The sequence below is a fragment of the Rhipicephalus microplus genome, chromosome 1 (assembly GCF_043290135.1).
Source record: "Rhipicephalus microplus isolate Deutch F79 chromosome 1, USDA_Rmic, whole genome shotgun sequence".
In the NCBI taxonomy this organism is placed as follows: Eukaryota; Metazoa; Arthropoda; class Arachnida; order Ixodida; family Ixodidae; genus Rhipicephalus; species Rhipicephalus microplus.
In genome coordinates, this window is record NC_134700.1 from 205,195,492 (window position 1) to 205,213,176 (window position 17,685).

The following is a 17,685-nucleotide window of genomic DNA, read 5'->3' on the forward strand; positions in this document are numbered from 1 at the left end:
AAAGAAAGAAAGAAAGAAAGAAAGAAAGAAAGAAAGAAAGAAAGAAAGAAAGAAAGAAAAAAAGAAAGAAAGACGAGGAATCTCAACAGGAGTTGCCCGTATCTCCACCACCCTGGGCCGTCAGCCGCAAGTGCGTGCTTTTTCTCTGAAATGACAGATACCCAGCGTGTCATATCGGAAGTCTCAGAAACGAAAAAAAAAAACAAGAATTGTAGCCCCGACTTTCAGCATCAGGGTGGTGTCGATGGTTTCATATTTTTCTCGCTCGGGGGGCTTTACCTTTACTTGGCTTGGTTCAGCTCGACTCGGCTTCCGCAAGCAATGAGATGTGAAGAGATTTGTGTGGGTGCCTTTTGGGAGCAGAGCGAAAAGTCGGCTAACGTTTTATGCGTTCCTCGTAAGCACGAAGAAACAACTGTGAAATACGCTATTACTATGGCACCGTAGAATGACGGCAAGTTCAGGGTAAGCACATGGAACTCTTTCTTTCTTTCTTTCTTTCTTTCTTTCTTTCTTTCTTTCTTTCTTTCTTTCTTTCTTTCTTTCTTTCTTTCTTTCTTTCTTTCTTTCTTTCTTTCTTTCTTTCTTTCGCTGTGTTTTTACCCATCATTTGCAAGAAATCGTTATCCGGATGGAAATCTTGAGCACAAAAGAGAGGTTTTGACATGCGGCGCCACCCCCGAGATGCAAGAAAGTCCATGTCTGACCCTGTTCACGTGCATTATTGATTTGTAGAACAAAAAAACAATGACTACATTGGCGAAGATGTCGAAAAGTGAAGAGGGCGGCTAGATGGTATAAATTCATACTGAAAACTGTCAGCCCAAACTTACGGGGCATAAAATTAAAGAAGACGCAAGTAAACGCAGTGCTTATTTGTGTCCTCTTTCTGTGTGTCCTTAGTTTGCACTGTCAATTTTTCAGAATGAGGTGAAGATGTCGACGAAAAATATCCGCATATCAGGACATCGGCAGCATCAGCAGTATAAACAAGAATAAGGAAATTATCAATATGGCGAGCAATAACAGCGTCATTCTTTTCGCTAATATTTACAGAACTGGGTGCGCCTAACAAGATATCTAAGGCCAAATAAATCGCTTCGGACGTTTTCGTTAAGCTAGCCATTTTACCTGACCCGAAATCTTGGCTCTGTTTCGTCAACATTAATTTTTGTTTAGTTTTGTGACCTCCATTACCCTGATATCAAGATGGAAAGGGCAGTATAGACGACGTTGCATAACGTTCACTCTTGTCCATAGATGGCTCCTGGTGAACGTATAGGCGGAATAAAGAGAGCGTGTAATGCAATAAGACCCTCCCCGCCTTGGCTCCGCTCGCGCTTTGTGCCATTATGCACCCTATATATTCCGCATATCGACTTCGAATTTCATCAGGTCTCAAGTGAAATCACCTTCTTCCCGACTATTTAAGGTATTTCACGGGGAGCACCGCGTTTTCCATTTGGACAGCCGGAAGTCTCCTTCCTCTCGTGAAGTAATCTGTAACTCAAGCATTAGCGACGCTCCTATGCATAATTTCTCGTTTACAAACAGACGGCCCATGAACGATGCTCGACATGCGTGTGCGTAAATCCATTTAGTTATTAGTCTCTTCGCAGCACCGCCACGCTCACTTCTTTGAGGCGGCCGGAAACGTGGCACGAAGCTGCCGAAGCAATGTACAGAACAACAAAAAATAAAGTATACTAGGTTGCTTGAGTGCCGCTCGTTTATCGTCACGGCTACAAAAAAAAAAGAGTAGGTCCCCCGCAAAGTTCCCCTACACTTTCCTTATCGCATTTTCTAAGAAAGAGTAAATGACGAGGCAATAAAGAATTCGAGGACGTGAACAGAAAGGTAAACTCTGGCCTAGAAAGCACCGACGACCTCGAGTTTCCCAAGGAGGGCCTTCAAATTGACCTTCTTTGCCCTTGTCATCAAGTCGAGAAAGTGGCATTTCGTTAACCACAGATTCTGCTCTCTATGGGGTCGTGTTCTAAAGTGGTGGCTACCGCGTCTCTGGCACTCAACCAGCAGGAAAGTCTTGAGTAGAAGATAGTTTAAATCGGCAATTCGTTAGTTCCTACTGATCATTGATATGTGTACCGTGGTTACCGTGAAGTGCCAGTTTGGGTGTTGTTTTTCTGTCAGTATATATATTGAGAGCAAGCAGTTGAACGCAGTATACTTGGGTGTTCCCAACATGACAAGCAACAATATACGTTGGACAGCTTTTCGAACAGCATGAAGTAGCTCCCCGTATTCTGTAGATTTCATCCCAGCCTTAAAAAACGGAGACTGTATCTACTCTCATATTAAAGAAAGAAGGAAGCTATTGTGTAATTGTATTCATATACCTGGTTTAGGGGCGAAGCTCCTTATGGCGTGGCTTGTGCGTCCCTCGTAGTACGAAACCACCAGTGGCACCTACCCGAAATAGCAGTCCTTACGATTTTGACCTCCAAGGTGGTTCCGGTGAGAGATTTCTTCTCTGCGTTGTTAAACAATAAAAGATAGTGCTCAATGCACATGTTAATGGCTGCTAAGGGAGAATGAGAGACAGGAGCATTCGGCCTTTAGGTAACGCGCACGTTGCGATCCCCATTAGCAGCTATTGGCATGCACATTGAGCACGATCTGACAAGAAAGGATTATACTCGCTATACTCGCTGTTATACGTTATACTCGCTGGGTATAACCTCCTTGGTTTTAGAAAGGTTAGCGAGCGTTGGGCCGCATAGCCATGAATACAGTGAACTAGTATATACGATGAACTCGAGGTGGTTAAAGGTGGGAAGTAAACCCGAAGCGCAAGCCGTAAGAAAGTGTGCATGTGCCACCTCCCGTTTAGTCCTTGAAATGTCCGCTAAATGGCGGTGCTTCTATATGGAGAATATATGATGAAAAGATGCGAGATGGTAGTACTTGGAGTGCTGAATAGATGGACGAATAGACCCACAGACAGATGCATGGATGGACGCATGAACGTACGCAGGGGCGGACGCACGAACAGACGCACGCACGGATGGGTGGATGGACGCATGGACGGTTACACAGACGTACGCAGGAACGGACGGAAGCAAGAACGAATGGACGGACGAACGCTTCGCCCCAATCCCCATCATTCACTCCGTGGCCATGCTGCCATTTTTTTTATTGCCGTGGCGACCGGAAAAAAATAAAACAACACGAGGGACGCGAGAAACTAACAAAAAACATAAGTAGGAAAAAAGGTCAATTACTGAACTCAACAATCAACGCAAAAACATCATAACGGAACGCCAGAAGAAAAAGAAGCTAAAATGTGCTCCAAGCCTACACTCGGTTACGGAACCAATTAACACATATTACAATTCCCCTTAAGAAAGATGCACTAAGATATGCCAGATTATGCCGACTAAATTCAGGGGCAAAGCCTGGCTCTGTGGTTTCCCGACATACCATGCTCCTTGCTTCGAAGACCATGCCGTGGGATGAAAAAGCCTTCTGTGGATTAAACAGATTCGTTGTCGTCAGTGAATGATAACTGTGTCGCTATGTCACATAAAAGATTAAGAAAGAATGACGGGAAAGAACGATGACGTTGAAGTGAGGCCGTGGGCTGCTGAGACCAGTGATCTGCAAGGTTGCGTAGGGTGTGTGTTGGGCCAAGGACCGAACGTTTTAGAGCTTTGGCTGCAGCGCTGGTGCCATAGCTGTGCGCTGCATAAAGCGAAGAGCGCAACCACTTGGAGGAGTCCATTGCGTAGTTTAGGGCCCGGTTCAGAATGGCAGCGCGACAGTGGTCACCAGATGGTGCCCCCGTATAACATGTGCTGCCTTCGCCCGTACTCGATTTATACCCTTCCATGTCTTCTCTTCGTGTCCCGCATCAGGTTCCTTTAACCTCGATAAGAGTTCCCGCTGTAGAAAAGCTCGGGCTCCCTTTTGGAAGCACCACAGCGCGTTCTACTCCCGCATTCACTTGGGAGTGCGCTCAGTGCTGCCTAATAAAAAAGCAAATAGAATGAAAAAATAAAGACGAAAATAAAGTTCTTGCTGTGCATGGACACAATGACACAAAAAATACTAACAACTAAAAATTTAAGAAAGTGGGGGGAAGGAATGTACGTGAGCTAAAAAAATTTGGGACGAAAAAAAAGCAAGCTATAAGTTTGTGCGAGGGAGCCGGAAAATGTGCAACGCGTGCAGCGTCCCTAACATGAAGTATCTGAGGCTCAGAACGTGGAATCACTTGTGCAAATAGAATCACACAAAATTTTTGTACCAGTATCACTTTCAATGTGGGAAAGCAAGTGAGGACCGCACTGACGGGAATCACGTTCTGAAAACACTGACCGTTCCCCTTTCTGTAGTCGCAAGAGTCCGCTAAAATGAGCTTCAGCTAAAACATATTCGAAACTTTTGGTTTATGTTATCTATATTCTCCCGCGGTGAAAGCACCGTCACAACGGTTGGTATGGCGGCATCGAGTTAGCAGTTTGAGTCTGGCAGTGGGACCAACGTCCGTCTGGAGTGATAAGGTTGATGAGGCCGTGCCCAGGGGTGTGACCTCATAGTTCACCTTACTTAGTTGTAATACTTTATATGGGGATTGTAGTGGCGTAGAAGCTTCTCTGATAAGCTGACCTGGTACTTTGGTGCCCTGAGAAGAACCAAAGATCCAGGGGGAAAGTGTACGCTTCGGTAGAAAGTGTTATAAGGGTCAGTTTGGGGCTCTTGTGATAGGTATAGTCGGTCATGAGCAAGCTGACGAGCTGCGTGTGCTTGAGCAAAAACATTAGTGGGGCACCTAGCAGTTCCACTAAATTTTACTGAGTTGAGTTATCTATCTGCAACAGTAAATCGGCAGGGAAACCAGATGGCTGAACAGCCCCTTGCACAAGCACTTCACACGGTGGTCGTCATCATCTTAGGAGAGTCCCATGCTTGCTCGCATCCATGACGCACGGTAACAGTACTACAATGACCGCCGTGAGACATGGGTTCTCAAGTGGCGTTTTTTTATGCGCTTATCTTGATTTCGTAACATGATTTTTTCGCTACCGATGGCAGAAGTCTTCGTAGGGCATATGAACATGCACGCTTTAGTATAAGTACATAGTGAATTTCTATTATGAGCGCAAATCAGTGCAACTAATTTGCGCTCACAAAAAAAATTCACTATGCCTTTCAGGGCTACGTGCTATTTACTTCAAGGCCTTCAGGGACTTCGCTGAAGGCCTTGAAGTACATAGTAGATAGCACTGAAAGCCTTGAAGTACATAGTGAATTTCTATTACGACCTTCGCTCAGCGAAGGCCCTGAAGCAGTGGCCTTCGCTTTCTATACGTCCAGCATAAGGACCGACAAACTTTCTATGACATGTGACTATCCGAGCTGTTTATGAGAGTTTAGTAAATGGCTTGAAGATTCATGCTTAATCACTTGCTATCGCACCGGAGTTATGACAAGCAGTGTACCGAGCACTGTCAAAAGAAAAAGGCCCACTCGGATTGAACCTCAACCTAAAGAGAACTAGACCTCAATACATGTACATCCGTCTGACTGGGAAAGTAGGTATACGGGTTTCATCCCTAAGGTTGTCGGGAAGGAAGAGATAGCATGGGCGCTGGAAAACGTCTTCGCTAGTTGAAATCGCTAGTTGAAAAGTTGAGTCTGAGAAATTCATAGCAAAGAATACAAAGGAATGATGAAGCAACAACAGAGACCCAAATAGAATGGACACTCGTTTTGCAACCACGTGAGAGCCTGTCTCGATCTCCAGTGTTTGGAGTCCTTTATAAAAGCATCTCCCTGGGGACAATGCAGGTTGGCAATCTCAGAGAGATAACTGGAAGATATTTTTATTTTTCACAAGTTTGTATTGTGAATAAAGCGCTAGCTCTCTCCAAAAACGGTCACAAAAGACTATACATTTCTTTTGTGAAAGAGTTCAGGTTTAGTTATAAAAGCCGCGGGGCAAAAACAATCTCCCCTTTGCAGCTGCCTTTTGTTTTTTTTTGCAATTTCACAAGAACCACTTTGTTATGATTCCCCGCAATACGGGACAAATATTGCTTACCGTGTTAACGTGCTCCTTTGAAGTCGCTGTGTCCATATAACCGTTGCCGCATCTATTCATCTCCCGCGCGTCTCTTCATCGTTGCGTCTTGTTGTTCTGTGCAGCACTAACAGCATAGGAAGACCAGCTGTGAAATCTGATATTATGTTCCCCACGAAATACGCACGTGTAGAAAGAGAGAAAATAACTGCATGTTCTAGATCGGTCAAGAGCGTAAAGATGTTCGACTTGGCTTTATTAAAGGAAAACGAACATTTGACCACACTCCATCCAGCCTCGACTGCAAGCTCTTAGCGGTGATTGTGTTCGCGAAGAAAGAAAATTTAAAACAAAATTGGCCGATCCCACGTACAGTGGGAATAGATAATATGCGAAGCGCGAGCGAGAAGTGTTGATATGTCACTTTAAGATCAGCACAACGTTACGAGGTGGAGGTAAAGATACCGTACATGACTTCCGTGTTATGATTATCATGTTTGGATGTGTCGTTTACCTTCGTCATCTATTCGTGTCACGTGATACCAAGTTTAGTATGCGTGGAGCTAACGAAATGGCCGCGAGCACGCTATGAGCGTGGTATGTTGTCATGTACTTGCATGACACACGCGTCAAGATTATCATGTTTGCACCAGTCATGTATTTTGTCATCCACTTACGTCAGGTAACACCAAATTCAGCACATGTGGAGCTAGAAAAACAGCCACGAGCGCATCATCAGTGTGGCATGTAGTCATGTTGGTACATGGCAAGCATGTCTCTATTATCTTGTTTGAATGTGTCATTTACCTATGTCGTCAGTTGGCGTCCCGTAATTCCAAATTTGGTATAAGTGAAGCTAGCAAAACAGCCGCCAGCGTACCATGAGCGTGGCATGTATTCATGTTGTTACATGACGCGCATCTCATGATTATCATGTTTGCACCAATCACACACCTTCGTCATCCATTCACGTACTGAAATACCAAATTTGGTATATGTGACGCGAGCGAAACGGCCGCGAGCGCATCATGAGTATGGCTAGTAGTGATGTTGTTATATGACGCGCATGTCATGATTTTTATGTTAACGTCTGTCGCTTGTGTTCGCCATGCTATCATGTCATATCATACGAGTTTTGCAGTATGCCATGTGAACGAAACCACCGCAAGAGCTGCAGGACCATGAAACCTAAATCATGACGTTTGAGATATACATGTCATGATTTTCAAGTTATGACTAGTCTAATACGTTCTTCATGAAATCATGTTAAGTCGTACCAAGTTTGGTATTTATATCATTATCGAAACGGCCAGGAGAGCTGAAAGTCGTAGGTGGATAGATAGATAGATAGATAGATAGATAGATAGATAGATAGATAGATAGATAGATAGATAGATAGATAGATAGATAGATAGATAGATAGATAGATAGATAGATAGATAGATAGATAGATAGATAGATAGATAGATAGATAGATAGATAGATAGATAGGAAAAGCTTCGCATTTGAAATGCGACATGCGCGACTACGCTAAATCAAATTAGTGAAGGGGACCAATTTGAACAAGCAAGAGAAATTTGCAAAATTGAAGTGTAACTTCAGTACTGCACTGCCTAAATGTGTAGTGTGTAAACGAGAATGATTTTTCTTTTTTGCAGCGCCAAAATTAATGGAAGATCGACTCGCTGTAACTTGTTAAAACAAAGAAGTATAAACGTCATCACTGATAAATTTGGCTGACTAAAGTTTTTTTAGGCAAAGATACTGCGCTGTGCCCCGTAATAATGCAGCCGAGGAATACCATCTGCAACTGTTTTTAATAAGATGTGAGCCCGATCACGTGAATTCATGGATCACTCAACGTCGCGTCCTTCACCAATGGGCATAGCCGAGCACATTGCCGAGTGCAGAAACAGGCTTAAGTGGTACGACACACTAAGCAGTGTTCAAAAAGTTACAACATGGAGCTTGCAACTAATTGAAGCATGTGGTTTTATTTTCCAAGATCAAGAAACATTTACGACGCATGCCATAGTGGCGGACTGTCTTTGACCACCTCTCGGTGTTTAACGTGCCCCCAATTCAAATTACTCGGATGTCTTTGCGTTTGACATCCATCAAAAGGCAGCCGTTATGGTTAGGAATTGAACACACGTCCTTGAGCTTTCGTAAGCGCGACACCTAGCCACGAAGCTATACCTCAGTGGGTTCTATTGCTAGATGTGTTCAGATAAGAACATTGGTGCATGTATGCCATTCAACGTGGTTGCATCACTAGAAGTAAATGTTGGGTGCTCTTTGAACAAGCACAAGAAAGAATTGACTATCTGCTGAGCTGTCTGAGTGTGAATAAATTGGACAATACCTTGTTCATGAGCCTATGCCAAAAGCCGCTCCTCTCACAATGGAAACTGTTTGACTGCCTTCAACAACATTACCACAAATCGTATGTGTGGTATAAGGCGTCGCTACCGACTACAGCGCTGTGCGGTGGCACGCGCTCGGTGGCCGCCACGGGGGAGAGGGAAGAAGATGGAGTAAACAAGATGTCTCCGTTTATGCTGTGCTATTTATTATGCACGATATAACATATTTTGGCGACGAGGATTCACCAGCCCATGTGCTACCGGCCTGAACCTCATCTGTGCCCTCGTTTATTGCCTACCATCTTCTACGATGAGTATTTCGGGGCTACAGCCGCCACCTCCGTTCCTGTCGTCACCTGGACACCCGGACATTCCATGGGAGCAATGGATCCAGGCTTTCAAGAATTACATGGTTGCTTCGGGCGCCTTCGACCTACCTGCCATTCGTCGGAAGGCGATCCTGCTCAACTGCTTGGGCTTGGAAGGACAACGTATCTTCCAGACTCTGACGACTACTGACGACCCGTGCCTCGTGCCTGCGAGCGCTGCGGCAGGTACACTGACGTCCCCTAGTCCTGATGTGTTCGACCGCGCCATCGCGACGCTGGAAGGTCACTTCAAAACCACGTTGAACGTCACTGCAGCGCGTCACCGTTTCCGTCAACGTACGCAGGCCCCAGGTGAGACTGCGGCTGATTACGTCACCGCGCTGAGAAGTCTTGTAGGAGCATGCAATTTCGGTGATCTAACGGACGACATGATACGCGACCAGCTCATAGAGAAAACCACAAGTGGATACTTACGTGAACGCCTTCTGCTGGAAGAGTCTCTCACGCTTTCTAAGGCTCTTACCATTGCCAAACAGCATGATCAAGCGACTAATGAAGCAAGAGAACTTGCACAAAATGACTTGCAAGTTCATCGTGTAAAAGATACTTCAAATCACAAAGAACGGCATTGTAGCACATGTACTTGCTATAACATGCACGGTCAAAGTCGCATATCTCCGAAAGAGCAAGTATGTTATCGTTGTGGTTCTACGGCACACCTTGCAAATAGCTCTCTGTGCAAGGCCAAAGCACATAGGTGTCGACAATGTGAGAAAATTGGCCATCTTGAAAAGGTGTGCAAGTCATTGCGGAAGTTTGAGAAGAATGTTCAGCATGTAGCGGAAGGTAACGATACAGCTGATCCAGACGACCATTTAAGTGGTTGTCAGATCTGGAGCCGTAAGAAGGGAATTTACGCAGCGTTGGAAATAGAAGGAATTTCTGTACCATTTTTGATCGATACAGGATCATCGGTTTCGATCCTGGCCGAAGAACTTTACCAACGCTATTTTTCTAAAGCGTATCCACTGAAGTCTACATCCGTCCAGCTTCTCGATTATTCAAAGGCAGCAATTCCTATACAAGGATGCTTCATTGCTACTGCCTCATTTCACGGCCGATGCACTTCTGTTCTACTATACGTTGTGCCTGGGGGAACGACCATTCTGGGATTAGACGGCATCGCTGCTCTGGATATGAAGATCCAAGGGTCACCGCTCAGGTGTCTTCTAATGACGCAAGAAACTCCGGTGCTACCTCCAGAATTACGTTCTGAGTTTGAGCACCTATTTGCAAAAGAGCTGGGAACTGTGAGAGGTTTCACTCACAAGGTCAGAGTTCGCGCGTCTGTACAACCGGTGGCCAGCAAACTGAGACGACTGCCACTTGTCATTCGCGAGCAAGTCTCGGCAGAAGTTCAGAAATTAGAAGCTCAGGGCATCATTGAGCGTGTCGACTCTTCTGAGTGGGTCTCCCCTATTGTCGTAGCCAGAAAAAAAGACGGCTCGATTCGCATGTGTGTTGACTTACGGGAGCCAAACAAAGCTGTGGTAGTAGACAGTTTTCCTTTGCCACAAACTGAGGAGCTCCTGAACAGCCTGGCTGGGGCACAGCGTTTCTCGAAGCTAGACTTAGCTTCTGCATATCACCAGTTACCGCTCAGTTTAGAGAGCCGTGACCTTACCACGTTCATCACTCACGATGGACTATTTCGCTTCAAGAGGGTTTGCTTCGGACTGGCGTCGGCGCCATCAGCGTTCCAGAAAATGATGCACATGATCTTGAAAGGGTGCAAATGTGTCCTATTTTACATTGATGACATCATCGTGTATGGGCGATCCCGAGAGGACCATTTGGGAAACTTGCGCGCTGTATTGCAACGTCTTTCTGATGCTGGCCTCCGGCTCAACAACAAGTGTGTCTTTGACGTGGCAGAGTTGACTTTTCTAGGTCACGTTGTGAGCGCCAAAGGATTATTTCCGTTGATGTCATCCATTGAGGCGATAACAAAGGCACCATCACCTACAAATATTAACGAACTCCGCTCGCTACTGGGGCTTGCAGGCTTCTATTCCAAGTTCATTCCTCATTTTTCGGATGTTGTCGAGCCAATGCGCGCCTTGCTACGAGGACAAGCCTCTTTCGTTTGGAGTGCGGCAGCACAGAGCAGTTTGGAGCGCCTGAAATCTCTGCTCACATCTTGCGAAGTGCTTCATCTTTTCGATCCTCACTTGCCTGTGTTCGTTACAACTGATGCTTCAGGATATGGATTAGGTGCAGTACTTCAGCAAGACAACGGGACCTCACTGCAAACTGTCGCATTCGCCTCCCGCACACTTCAACCGCATGAGCGGAAATACTCAGTCGGCGAACGTGAGGCCCTTGCCTGTGTTTGGGCTTGCGAACACTGGCACGTTTATCTATGGGGACGACCTTTCATCTTACGAACGGATCACGCAGCGCTGGTTACGCTTCTTTCGACGAAAGGCACCGGTCACCGACCATTAAGGATTGCGCGCTGGTCCTCACGGTTGCTCTGCTACAACTATACCGTCGAATACAGGAAAGGTAGCGAAAACGTCGTGGCTGACGCTCTCTCCAGGCTACCCGTCCAGAGTTTAATCCGCGATGCACCAGAAGAGGAATTTATCTGTTTGTTGTCTCCCGTAGTTACCATGCCAGAACTTCAAGAAGCAAGTGCCAATGATCAGATTATCTGTGAAGTTAAGCACTTCACGACTACTTCTTGGCCTGACAAGAAATCACTGTCAAAAGAATTGCTACCTTACTTTTACGTGAAGGCTGAACTCTCTGTTGTAAGTGATATCCTATGCCGGGGTGACAGGATTGTCGTGCCTGCAACGTTGACACGCCGCCTTATGGATCTGGCCCACGAGTCACATCCAGGCATTAGTCGTACCAAAGCTCGCCTGAGAGAGTCCTATTGGTGGCCATGCATGGATAGTCACATTGAAGAACTGGTGCGCACATGCGTGATTTGCCAGTCTTGTGACAAGTCCGCACGTACCTTTCCAGCGCCACTGCAACCTGTTCCTCTTCCTGACGCGGCGTGGGAAAAAATTGCCATCGACATTGTGGGACCTTTCACGCAAGCTTCGGCCGACTGCCGTTTTGCGATTACTGTTATTGACTATTATAGCAAGTGGCCTGAAGTGGCGTTCGTGCGAGATGCGACCACGTCTACAGTGAAGAAGTTTTTACTTGAACTTTTTGCGCGAGAAGGCTACCCACGTAGTATTGTATCCGATCATGGACCACAGTTCTCTTCAGCAAGCTTTGACGAGTTTCTCACGGAGCGTGGAATAACGCACTACAACTCTTCCGTGTATTACCCACAAGCTAACGGCTTGGTGGAGAGATTCAATAGGGTGCTGAAGTCGTACATTCAACTAGCCCTGCTTGAACGTCGTGACGTACGAACAGCCATGCTTGATTACCTGCAAGTATATCGCTGTACGCCTCACGCGACTACTGGTGCGACACCCGCTGTTCTTCTTCATCGACGCCAACCTCGCACCAGACTTGACATATTGGGATTGCCCGACAGATGCTTCAGCACGGACCCGTCAAGGGCGATTGAACAGCTACGAGAGCATGTCAAAAAGAAGCAAATGATCTCGAAGAGCTACACCGATGAAAAACGTGGAGCCAAGGAACCCAGTTTCGTCGTTGGTGATTACGTGCGCGTTAAGACAACTGCAGCTCACGGTAAGCTGTCTTCACAATTTTCCGCGCCCAAGAAGATCATTGGAAAACGGGGACCGGCCTCGTACCTTTTGGACGATGGGCGTGTGTGGAACGCATCTAAGTTAATCGCAGTTCACTCCGGAGCGGTCAACAAAATGAAATCGGGCACCCCTGCTGTTATGAACTGGACACCTGCATTTAATCGGTCTTCTCATGCATTACAGCCTGAAACCGCTGCCCTTATGAACTGGTCCCCTGCATCTGATCGGTCATCTAGTGCGCCCCAATGGGACACATCAAGAGCGGATGGTCATGAAAGGGCAGACCCCGTATCATCTCCACCAGACGGCACGCAAGCTTTGACCAGTCCAGGATTTAATGCGCCTGCAAGGAAAAGCAAGCGTAAAAAGAAGACCCCAAAGAAATTGAAGGACTTCGTTAGGAAGTAGACAAAAACAGTTTTGTGTGTTTCTACCATTTATTTTTATTTTATTTTATTTTTTTTTTTGCAAGAGGGGATATGTGGTATAAGGCGTCGCTACCGACTACAGCGCTGTGCGGTGGCACGCGCTCGGTGGCCGCCACGGGGGAGAGGGAAGAAGATGGAATAAACAAGATGTCTCCGTTTATGCTGTGCTATTTATTATGCACGATATAACAGTATGTATGCATCATAGTGTGTGAAAACACTTGATCCTTAGCACAACGCTGCTGAGGAAGTACATTTAATAATTTTCTCAGCAGAAAACTCCTACTCTAAGGACAACATGGCGATAGTGAAACGTCATCGTTCTACGTCCTACGCCATGGTATAGTATGGTATTCTTAAGATGTGGCGTAATTGCCTCGACCTTACCATGACTTGGCGTAATTAGCTTGGTCATATTATAACCTGAACTAACTAGGCAAGTGTACCTTCTGGACAAAATATTACAGCATATACACGGAGTCAATGACGATGAGTGGGGCGAAGCCTCGGAGGGTTTTATTGTCATATCATCAATCGTCCATCCGTCCGTTCGTCCGTCCGTCTGTCTCACTATCTGCCTATCTGTCCATCCATCCATCCGCCCGTTCGCACCTGCTGAATGCGTTACCAAGCTAGGCGGTGACATAAAACGAACAAGGAAGGACAAACCCATGGCTTTAGAAGTTTCGCCCGTAATAGCTAATTTGCCGGCCGCACGTGCTCGGCTGCTGGCGGGATATGACAACAACAACGACGCGTACTAGTGAAGCAGTGTGCCAGAATGTACAGGCTGATCATGATTAACACGTGGCCTTGAGTTTAGGGCGCGATCTTCTAAGACGCTGCCAGATTTCAGAGGCCACATTGTTCATTATTCTAAAACAGACTTGGTGCAGGCATTGAAAGCTTCAAAATAAATTTAAACCCCTCGTGCCTCTAAAATATCATCACGGAAGGTTTCTGACACCTTTATTGCATGAGAGCGCTCGTTCATCCAGTAGAACAACAAAAAAATGAATTAAGATGCCTCTGGTTTATCATAATCAATGAAACGCGGCGCGCTGAGGGGTAAATTTGACTCTTTCGAACTGTAGGCTCGTTTATAAGGTGTTGTTTCTAGGGCTCGGGAAGATCTCTAGTTTAGCGACACTCGGGAGATACTTGGCCGATCCTGCATAGAACCCCTGATCAGTGCGCGAATATTACCAGTCGCTAGCACACCAGGATGAATTTGTCAGCAATTTGACATCAATTCTTCAAAATTCGGCTTCACCACAATAAAGATTTTAGTGCAGAGAAGCTGGTTTCCAAAAACTGCGTTTGAGAATTTTTTTTTTCTGTAACTCATCAGCAGTCAATACGACGGAGATACCTTCATGACAAAACTTGAAGCGGTGGCACATGCGTTATGGTACTTGTCTGCTAAATCGAAGGTCTTAGGTTTGTTCCTGTCAGTGGTGATCCTACTTCAATGGGGGCACTCTGCTAGACGCCTACAGGCCCATGTGTTATGAGATGTCAGAGGACATTGAAGAACACCAGATCATCTACGTTCATGGCACCCTCCACTACGGTGAGCCTCGCGATCATATCTTGGTTTTGGTATGTGAAATTTTGTGCATAAATATCAGACCTCGTTGATGGGTTGGTTTTACGCGTCATAACAATGACATATGATCACTAGAGACGCCGCAGTGAAGGGCTCCCGAAATTTAGACAATCTGGCGTTTTGCAACGTTCGATGACATAGCACAGCACACGGGCTTCAAAGATGATCCCTGCATTCAAATGTGATTCCCGCAGTGGGGATCGAACCAGCAAATTTCAGCTCAGCCACCGAGCACCACAATCACTGTACCACCACTGCGAACATTGCCATGCTTCCATAAAAATTGGATTTAGTATCCCGGCTCATGTTGTTCCGTAAATTCACGATGAGCCGATGGCCGAGGACTAATGCTTTCTAGAGGCAGAAAAAAAATCACGCATGCAAACCAATATATCCTTAATATCTCCTCCTAAGAAAGCCTCCAGCACATCATTTGGTCACGTGGGATAGAAAAGAGGTCGCACGCCTTTTGAACACACCTCGCACATGCTGCGGCTATCTGACGGCGACCTCACATAATGAATCTGAGTCCTTCATCAACACAGCTAACTGACCAGCGTACAAAACACACTCTAGTACAGGCTTCGTGTCTGCAGACTTCCATTCGCGTTTCTAATGATCCAATTACTAAACCTGGCTCCACTACACTTTGGCAAGGGTGCATAAATGAGAAGCAGCCATTGCTTCTTGGTATTCCATTTTAGAGACCGCGTAGCCAACGAACCATGATTTGACTTCGCATTAGGTGCATTTCGGAGGGCGGGGTTGGGGCTTTTATATCAGGAATGTCGAGAGTACGTTTATGAGGCAGAAATTCAGTGGGGAAAGCCAAAACGTGCATCGTGTTTAACTAACCGCACCGCTTGGACTCGCGTGTGTTCGTTTTGTGAGTATGATGCCTCACGCATGGAAAGATAGCATTATATGTTTAAGATGAAGAAAAGTATTCAACGGATGTATGCTCTCGCTTTGGGTGCCATTCCTTTAGCTACAATGACATTTCATCAGTGACGGAAAGGTCAATTTGTAGGAACGTCAGACCCATTTCAAAACACACACTTTGCGTAACCGAAGACACGAAGTGGTCGTAGACTATAAGAAGCTAGCACTTTTTCTACCTTTAGCGAAGGGGACATGTTACACGAGATTACAGATAAAAACAAGAAGTACAAACGTCGAAGATATAAGAAGACTTTCGCGAACTGTCAGCGCAATATGGTGTCATCCTTGCTTCTGGTACTGCAGTTACTATGGAGTAGAGCGGGTGGGGGTAGGGAAAGGAAAAGAGAGTGTTCACACGCGCTGTGCAAACTGCTGCGCACTGGCGGCGGGCACTGCTGATGAAGCTCGCTGAGTGCCTGTGGTGCCATGCATGGAGACCAACCAGCTTGGACTTGCAGAAATATTGTGATGCTGCAGGTCACGCACGTGCCTAACGAACCGAAGTTGGGCTGCGAATTTTACAGAATTGAAAATGTGTTTGAGCGGGCCTCTTCGGCGGCCCTCCACACTATCATCGGTGCCCCAGGTTGTTGCTAGGCTATGACAGATGCATGTGTGCCGGACAGTTTAAGCATGGCTCAAAACAGAGTACTGACACACGGCTTTCTAGGTGAGTGGTACGTGATGTCAGAGTTTAATCATGGAGAATCAATCCGTTTATCTATCAATCAACTCACAATATAATGGAGAACTAATGTATTCTAATATATAATAATAAAACAATCAGGTAACGGAAAAAAAAGAGGGAGATAACACAAGGAGAAAGGCAGGGAGGTTAACCAGGGCTCAGCTCCGGTAGGCTGCCTTGCACTGGGGAAGGGAAGAGAGGAAGGAAAGTTATAGAGGAGGAGAGAAAAAGTCGCTGATTGGGCCGACACGTAACAGTTTCACCAATACAATTGATGAATTAGGCCGGTTTCTTTGAGAAAATGCAACGGTGCTTTCGTTGCCTCTCTGAAATTGGATGGGCAGTTCCATGGTCTCAATACTTTCTCGACAGTGGAATCACTTCTGTCCAGTTGATTTAAAACACTGCGCAGGTGAAGCCTCTCCTTTGTGTATGCCGGGCAGTGACATAAGATGTGTTCAATAGTCTCATCGACGGCGCAGTCGTTGCACTCCGCGTTGTTAGCCATCCCTATCTTTAATGAGTAGGCATTGGTGAAGGTTACGTCGAGACGCAGACGGCACAACAAAGTTTCTGTATATGAGCAACTGGATAGCTGGATTTCGGAAACGGGTAGCGGAAGTTCACACCTCCTGCCTGAATTGTACATTTACATTCGAAAAAATCACCCTCGGAAAGATATAATCCAGGGGTGAGACTTCATGTGCTTATTGAAATGAAACTTGAAAACTCAATGTCAAGTTATGGCGACTACGCATACGTGAGCTCAGGGGAAGCGAAAACGGCAACCTTTGCATGTTTCATCAAGTATGGGAATTCATACGTACATTTCACATAAGGCTTTGAGCTGCAAAAGAAGAAGCAACAACTCTATAGAAAACTGCGGAAAATTTTTTACACATGATAAATTAAAAAACCAATAAATGTTCCTTTTGTTCTCGTTTTTGTTCCTTTCTGCAGCTGTGGACCACCTTTTACCTAACGCCGCAGCGTGTCTTAACGCAATCCGTACAGCTCTGACTTCCCAGTTATACGGTGCAATCAAATATAGTAAGAAAGGAATGTTGTTTTTTGTGTTGCACTCCTCATAACATTGCCATTTACAGGTCATCGCATCTTCAGTGACCTTTCTGAACTCACTGTACCGGATGGTATTCTTTCGGCTGTGGAAGATTAAGTTTCAGCCACACGTCTATGCCTTCATTTTCCGATGTTTCGCGGAGAAGAAGTAGAAGGAGAGGTAAGAATAGATGCTACCGGTAATAGTGACCAAGTTGTACATTTTCGTCTAAGAGAATTAAAGTAGCTTAGACCAACCTGTTTTTGCTTCTTACTAGTATTTTAGTGATGATGGTTTCCTAATAAATCCATGGATCTTCAAACTATGTTAATCACTTCACGTGATCAAATGTTACTTTTTTTACCACCGCGAAGATAAAAAAATAGCTGGTGCTTAACTTTTACTGTGCTGTCGTTGTCCCTTCAACAATAAACAATAACGTGCAAGTACGCTGATCTGATCAGAATGAAT